This window comes from Chiroxiphia lanceolata, chromosome 4 (assembly GCF_009829145.1).
Source record: "Chiroxiphia lanceolata isolate bChiLan1 chromosome 4, bChiLan1.pri, whole genome shotgun sequence".
Taxonomy (NCBI): Eukaryota; Metazoa; Chordata; class Aves; order Passeriformes; family Pipridae; genus Chiroxiphia; species Chiroxiphia lanceolata.
In genome coordinates, this window is record NC_045640.1 from 38,966,002 (window position 1) to 38,972,284 (window position 6,283).

General features: G+C 37.0%; 1 long non-coding RNA gene across 2 annotated transcripts in view; it reads right to left on the bottom strand.

Annotated features, from left to right (window-relative positions):
* Nucleotides 1-2,897, bottom strand: part of LOC116785537 — a 94,435-nt gene extending 91,538 nt beyond the window's left edge. For both annotated transcript variants that reach the window (XR_004356581.1, XR_004356579.1), the window contains exon 1: nucleotides 2,777-2,897. This is a non-coding gene — a long non-coding RNA (uncharacterized LOC116785537). The remainder of the gene's footprint in view (nucleotides 1-2,776) is intronic.
* Nucleotides 2,898-6,283: the final 3,386 nt, after the last annotated feature.

Here is a 6,283-nt window from a genome sequence, read left to right on the forward strand (position 1 = left end):
GACAGAGAGCAAAGAGGACTAAGGTAAATGAAAAGAAATATGGTTTTAGCTTTCTTTAAAAACAAAATAAAACAAGCTCTTCAGACTTTCATATCTTCCAATCAAAAAATTAATTAAGGCATTATTTAAATTGACATACATAAATAGTGCAAAAGATTGCAAGAACATTTACTTAATTAAAAATGAGGCTTATTTTATAAACCAGACTTTAATTCAGCTCAAAGAAATCCAAACTAATTAGAACTGGTGTATTTCCTACGTTTATATAAGGCTCTGGATTCCTCTGAAAAGTTCCTTACTTATGATCTCTCAGTATAAGGTATTACCTGATATAACCATTGGTCATATTTTTTCAAGAAATCATAAGCAGAGCACTCCATTAACCATAATGAAACAGTCTATTAAGGAAAAAAATGGTGTCATATGACTATACTTTTCAAGAAGGCTTGGAAAGGATTATTTATTTATTCTCATTGGGCAACACATATATTCATGATATCTTTGGTCTCAGTTTAGCAATTTCTGCTACGCTGCTATTTTTTGCCTCACTTTCACGGAGAACTCATTTGCAGGCAGCAACAAATGTGAATGGAGAAACAGGCATGATTTAAACTTTCTCAAGTTAATACCGTTCTTGGGTTAATTATTCTTTGTGTAAGCAAAACTATAAAATGGTATTACTTTTCTGCGAGTGACTTAAACTCTTTTTCTTTACATTAGCAATCAAATTTTTTCTTCCTTTTTTTTTTTCTTTAAGAATAATGTGAAGTTGACAAAAGTCAGAAGTAAGCTCAACAAAGAAAATAACAAACTGAAGTTTTCCCATAGTTTTTTAATATTTGGAAATGCCATTCTCACAAATACAGCATGTGTCACACCAGGGTACCCAGAGCTCTGATTGGCCTACAATGATTTATTACAAACAATAATTCTGTACCCTGGCAGTTGCTGGAGCAAGGCTGTGCTTGAGGCCTATACACATGCGTATTGGAATTAATGAAGTAGCAGCTTATGCTGTTGCAAACAGCTGGGGGTGCTTAACTTGTTTTTGGATTTCATTTGTTTCTGGCAGTTATGGAATGCAATAAAAGGGAGAATGGTGAATGAAGAGAAATGGATATATGCAAAAGCAGCAAAATCTAGGCCTAGGTGAACAAAATATGCTCCTCTGATAACACAGATAAATTTATTTTGGTATTTTATGTTGTCTTATTAGTTCTGCTTTTCCCCCAAATGCTGTATTTGATGTCAATAAGATTAAGGATAACTAGAAATATGTCTGCAAAATACACCAAGCAGCATGATACAGACCTTCAAACTCCTGCTGAATCAAGTCTGTCTCAAAACCAGAAGAAAAATAAATAGGCTTTTAGCTGGGGCAACATGTTCCTAATGTGGTACTATTGTTGCTAGACCTGTGAGATTATTGTGTCCAGAGCTCTTAAAAAACTTGACACTGCACTATGCTGTGAGGATATGACATCTCTGGTTTACATCTCATCTGGAATTACTTTCCTCTTAAAAGCACTGTTGTATATAAGCTGTACTTACAACAGCAGTTTATTTGTGATAGTTAAACTGTGTGCAGCTCTACAGGTCCAATGCATTCTTAGGGCAACTGGTATGTTCTCACTTTTAAAGTTCTTATCAAAAAAAAATTAAAATAATGGGACAATAAACGTAAAACAGTGCACCTGAGAACAGATTTTAATAGCACTACATCCAGTTACGGCAGAACATGCAAACAGTCCTGAGCTGCTGCTGGGGAGCACTTGTTAGGATCAGAAAGAGAGAGGCAAAGATGGGGTTTCAGCAGCTGAAGAGAGGTTGAAGGGCAGCTGCAGAAGCTGGAACATATGTGATGCTTCATGCAGAGACTGTGGGTTGTGCAGCTGCTTAATTCTCTACGGAATGTTCCTTTTCTCATGAATATTCCTTTATTCACTGCATCTCCTCCAAAGGGGTTGGCAGTGCCACACCATAGGATCCTGTCTAGTACTCTTCAGAGTCTCCCTAGCTACAGCTTTTTAAGTCAGCTAGAGCTCTGAAATGATTGCTTATAGCTGGGACATGTTTTGATTGCTCTCCTGTCTTCCTTAGGCTATTCAAATGAAGGCAGCAGCTGCATTTTGCCATTCACAGTCATTTATGCCTAAAGGCTCATGTTTCCTGTCAAAAGCTGGAAACAGCGATTGTATGTGATTTTTGTTCTTTAGTTTAGTCGCACATCACCGATATGTTTTCATAGCATTTTCCATCTAGTAATGACTTTATTGATCCATTTTTCAGTCTTTCATCTTTCCATGCATCTAAGCACATTGTAACAAACTTCCACTGATCATTTTGTACCTTGAATTGCACATAAGTGTATATTATAGACCTATTCAATAATCACTCAGTATCAACAGGCTTACTATACAAGGGCCCAAGACAGCCAGACATTCTTAACTGTCACTGGAAATAATCACAGTTAAAAAGGAACAGAACTAAGCTGCTACCATCTGCTTGGTCTGTTTCCCATTGCATATTCAAAATGAAAAAAAAAAGAAAAAATTAAAAAAAAAAAAAAGAAAACAAGAAAGGAAAATAAGCCTATGACCACAACAGCAAATAATTAAAAAACTTCCTTTCTTTTTTTTAAATAAGAACATAAATTCACGTGCAGTGATTGTAACATTTAAATTTATTTATTGAAGACATATATTTTCACAGTCACTATGTTCTTACATTCTAGACATCCTCATCAAGACGAACAGTAATATCTAAATGTACTTACTTTACTCTGATATACTGTCCTTTTTTTCTCTCATGGTTTTCCAAAGAATCAAACATATTTATGTTGAAACTAAATCTTCTTTTACCGCATCCATGATTTCAGTTTCTATCACATTGTACTGCTACGCCCACAGTGCTGGATTTCTAATATTGCTAATATCTTAGTGTGTTCCATAGCAACACACTAAGACATCATAAACTTGGCATTACAGCTTTATTCCTAGATTAGGTCTAAGGAGGAGCTGATTTCAAAAGGCAGCTCTTATTAAAGCATACATATACATAATAATCAAAAGTAATTGCCAGTGGAATGCAGATAATGGCCTTCAGAATTCTGTGAATTAGTTTTACAAAAAAGTTGTCCCTTTTCAAATCTGACCAAGAACAAAGACCTTGTTTTGTTAGTGATATTCAAAATATATTTTCCCAGCCATCCTTAAAGAAAGCACCATATAATCACAGAGATTCAATTACTAAGAAAGATAATATTACTCATATTTTTCACATGCTGGATTCAGTCCATTACTCAGTGGATACAGCACAGTATAAAATGGGGGCTTTTTACTTGCAAATATTAAGAATGCACAAATGAACACACCGAATGAATAAATGAATGAGAAGGAACTCAACTTCAAATGCTGCCAAAATAATTTTATCAATTAATCTTTTTACTTTTAAGCACAAAATGTAATACATTAAGTAGAATACATATCATTTGGTCAGCATTCTGGCACATCTTATGATATATAGACTAAGGACAAATGGGTTCCACTTGTTACTTCCTGGCTAGAGTCCTAACTAAAATTGTTAAAAGAGGATGATGAAAAAACCCATATACAGGTTGTACTGCCACGTACCTTGCAAATGGTTGAATATCTCAGAAATAAAAATACTATTTTAGGAGTAACTAAATCTTCATTGGTTTTACTCTGTATACTTTTCATTGGCAACAGTCATGATCATAGAGGAAAATACTTCTACTCTTTTGGTCTCAACACAGGTTTTCTTTGAGGTTCATCAGGAAAAGAAAACGTCCAGTTCTCTTGATTATGAAGTAGTATGAGGAAAAGGAAAATCCACTTGTCTATTTCTAAGGCATTCAGAAGGTTACTCTTACCTAGATAATATCTCTAGATAGCAGGGAAGGTTTTGCAAGAGTGAATTCAAAGTTAAAAAATCCCCAAACAGTAAAAAAGAATGAGCAGCTTTCAGCAGAGAATACCTAAGGATCTGTACTAGTACTTGCTTTGTTTAATATATTCACAACTTCTCTGAGAGGGTGAAGAAAGGTCATTGCGTATACAAGAATACAAGGTCGTTTAGAATAGTGCACAATTTCAGAGGAAGAAAAGCGAACAATTATATCACAAAATGGCACATTCTACACAGGTGTAGAAAGATAGTGATGCATAAGGGAAAAAAAAGTGAATTTCACATACAAAACAGTGAATGCTATGTTTTCTCAGGAGTGGTTTTCACTACTTTGACTCAAAGCTCTGGAGCAGTGGAAATAAATGAATTGAAGACAAGAAAAATAAGAAAAGGAAAAAAATGGAAAACAATGCCATGCTGTCATTAAAATGCACCGGTGTCTTGAATACCATATGCAGTTGGATTTTATCTCAGTAAATTTATGGAGTAACTGGGAAAAGTTCAGAGAAAAGTAATTGGCATGGCTTGAAACTAGAATTCTTCAGTCTGGAAACAAAACAGTTTATAGGAAGAAAGATGGACATCTATATACTATGAAAAAAAGTGAAGAGAGGCAAGAGAAAAACAGCAATTAACAGTCTTTTCCAGTATGGAAGATAAAATTAAACAAGAACACAGATTGTAGATGCAGGGACCTTTGGAAGAAATGAACAGGAGGGAGAGGTTAATACCCGGTCAAAGAAACTTTTGCTGCCAGGAAAAAGCTTTAACGTGGGAAGGAATTTGTCCTCAAGCAGGATGCTGTGTATATTTTCTTTGTCTGTCTGCTGGGAGGTAACTCCCTTGCTATAAGTGATAAAATTCTCACAGGCATGCTTGGAGGTTCCCACAGGGGGAGAAGACAACCTGGGGTTTTATTGCCCATACAAAAGGTGTTGTTATAAAAGCATCAAAACAGCGTTTCCCTTTCACCTTCTCAACCACTTGTATTCATAATATATACATATGTATGGCAGTGTTCTTGGCTGTTAAAATAAATTTTCTTTAATACTGTGGTGGATATTGTTTGGTTTGTGGTGGTTTTTTGTTAGTTTTGTTGTTGTTGTTGTTGTTATTGGGGTTGTGTGTTTTTTTGTTTGGTTTTTTTTTTTTTTTAGTTGGTTTGGCCATGACTGCATGGTCATATGTTTAAATAATCAGGGGAACTTCTTGCTGTAAGATCTTGTGGACACTAAAATCTCATCTGGGTTAAACCTTCCTAGAACTGAACAATGCAAGGACTTTTAAAAAAGATGAGAAAATAACATGGTCTAAGTATCTGAGGCACAAACTGTGGGCTGGAAGAAGCACATTTGAGAGTTCAGGCTAACATCCTGCCTTTTCCACAGCATTCTGTTCTCATCTCTCTGCCAGAGGCTAGAGTCTCTTCTGGGCTGAACTCATGTAGCCACTCTTTGTTACAGTTTGTCTACAATCTGTCCAGCAAGTACTACTCCTCTTCTGCCACAGCAGAAGGGCTGGAAGTGTTCTGTGTATTTCTGAGAGAGCAGAAAGCCCGTGATCTGGCCATACAACCTTACCTCCACACACAGAGTAGGGTATCCTCTTGCCTTAGCACGCCATGAACTAGCTTATTGTCTGTTATTGTTTACTCACTTGTTTTCTTTTCAATTCTTTATTGTTGCTCCTGGGATTCAAATAATCATACCAACCACACTGAGCAATTTAGATGAAAGAGGGAAAAGAGCAGAGAACACTCTGTAGGAGGACTGAGTGTACAGTTTCACAGACTACAAGACTCAGTGGCCAAACCCACTGTGAAATCTCATACAAAGAGCCATGGCTTTTATAGAATCATAGAACAGTTTGGGTTTGAAGGGATCTAAAAGATCATGTAGTTCCAATCCCCCCACTGTGGACAGGGACATCTTTCACTAAGCCAGGTTGCTCAAAGCCCCATCCAACCTGGCCTTGAACACTTCTGGGGTGGGGCATCCACAGCTTCTCCAGGCAAGTTGTTCCAGTACCTCATCACCCTCACAGTAAAGAATTTGTTCCTAATATCTTATCTAACCCTATGTTCTTTCAGCTTGAAGGCATCACCCCTTGTTGCAGACAGCTCCTCTCCAGATTTCTTGTAGGCTCCCTTCTGGTACTGAAAGGGTGCAATAATGTTGCCCCAAATGTTCTCTTCTCCTGGCTGAACAATTCCAGTTCTCTCAGCCTTTCCTCACAACCGATAACTCTCCATCCTTCCAATCATCTTGGAGGCCCCCCACTGGCCTTACTCCATCAAGTCTATGTCCTTCCTGTGCTGGAAACCCCAGAGCTGCACGCAGTACTCCATGTGGGGGTC